The sequence below is a fragment of the Acyrthosiphon pisum genome, chromosome X (genome assembly GCF_005508785.2).
Source record: "Acyrthosiphon pisum isolate AL4f chromosome X, pea_aphid_22Mar2018_4r6ur, whole genome shotgun sequence".
Classification (NCBI taxonomy): domain Eukaryota; kingdom Metazoa; phylum Arthropoda; class Insecta; order Hemiptera; family Aphididae; genus Acyrthosiphon; species Acyrthosiphon pisum.
The window spans coordinates 60,561,563-60,563,724 of record NC_042493.1 but is presented as its reverse complement, the minus strand read 5'-3'; positions in this window follow the sequence as shown (position 1 = coordinate 60,563,724).

The window sequence follows — 2,162 nt, the reverse complement described above, 5'->3', positions numbered from 1 at the left end:
CCCCCCCCCCCCCGTTGGCCGTATTATTTAAATTTAATATTTTGTGATATCCTATGTAAATATATTGTAATATTATTCAATTACAAATCGTCGTATTTTATTTTAATAACACACATTTATTGATAACAATATTATGACCGATTGAGGGACGACGACGGTATCTTTATTCTATGACGACGATCGTCGACTGCCAGCTGACGCGTGGCGGCTGAGCGGCACATAGGCCATAGGGTTTTGTCCTAAAAATATCTAAAAATATTTTTCATATTCGACTGTCAGAAATATAAGATCTATATAAATTATTGGTTATCTGTTCATTGCTACCCGCATAATAGCAAAATTGTTGTGGTGACTGACGACTGATAGAATTCGAATATAAAGATTAAAGATAATTCTGTTAACAGTTCGACACTCGACAACCATCGATACACACGCATAATATACGCGTATACCTTTCCCAGTTACTTTTGACATTGACGCGATATATTATTTTAATTTAGTTGGTGACTTTTGAGTTTTAGTGTTATTATTAATTAGTTTTATTTATTTATTGTAGAAAAATATAATGTCAAAGCGAAAAAATGTCGATATTACACAATTTTTTAAAAAGAAATGTATAAATATTGTGGAAAATAATGATAAAAAACAACTGAGGAAAATAATGATCGAATAACATCTGTGAAAATTAATGATCCAATTGCTGTTGATCCAAGTTATTTATCTTTAAACTGTGAGTCATCTTTACCAATATCTAAAGAACAAAATGAATTAAATATTTTTCAACCACAATCGTCTGAAGTTAATTTAAATAAATCACTAGATATAGGAGATTTTTTAAACTCAAAATCTCATATTAGTGATTTGATTAAAAAACAACTTATTGAAAATCACTGGAGACCCACAAATAATAATGACTATCCTTTTTCTACTCACAAAAAATGTGGTCATATTGAACAAAGATTCGTAAAAAAAGGCATTTAGAAAAATATTTTTGGCTAGTCGTATTGAAATCTATGAATGGTTTATTCTGTATTTATTGTTCAGTTTTTAATCATACTAATACTGGCACTGGATCAAAAAATAAAATGCCCCTTAAGTGTCTTGTAACCGAACCATTAACCAAATTTGCTAAGCTACTTGGAAAGGATGGTTACCTAGAATCTCATAGCAGAAATATTTACCATAAAAACGCAGTTCAGAATGGTAAATCATTTTTACATATTATTAATAATCCTCAAAATAAAATTATTAATACTTTAAATACAGCTCACTACGAACAAGTTAAAGAAAATAGATCTCGGTTGAAACCAATAATTGACACATTAATATTTCTTGGTAAACAAAATATACCTATTCGAGGACATCGCGATGATGGTAGACTATTTGACGATTCTCAAAAACCTACAGAAAATAACGGAAATTTCAGGGAATTTCATTAAATTTCAGAATTTCATCTGGTGATGAGATTTTAAAAAAACATCTTTTAACTTCTGAGTCTAGAGCCACTTACATAAGTAAAACGACACAGAATGAACTTATTTCTATTATGGGAAATTTAATATTAAAAAAATGTGTTGGAAATAGTAAAACAATCAAAGTTTTACAGTGTTATCTTCGACGAAACTACTGATATATCAAAAATATCTCAGTTAGTCACTGTTATTCGATATGTGTATAAAAATGAAGTATACGAAGATTTTGTCGGGTTTTTAGACTGTCATCAAGAAAACTATAAAAATACTGGAGGGGAAGTAGAACCTAAAATGACTGGTGAAATTATAGGAAATACAGTTTTAAGTATTTTAGATAATGTAATATTCTCGTCGTTGGACTGGTCAGAGTTATATTCTGATAGCCGTTAACTACGAGTATATTATGATTTTGCAGGAAGCGAGATCGCTCGTGTTGATGATGAAGATGTTGACAGGGTAGTTATAAATAAATGTAGACAGATGAAAGATACTTTGTAGTTTATTTAAACGTTCTTCAGTAATTTAGTCTAAGTCCAAATGACAAGTTACTACACAGAGTGACGTGAAGGTGCTTGTTGTGCTCTGGAGTAGACACGTCTGAATACAGGCTGTTTCAGGCTCCCTTTTATATTCGGGTCCCTGCTCCCCCTGCCTATCGATACGCTATCTATTCTCTAACGGATGTGGTCC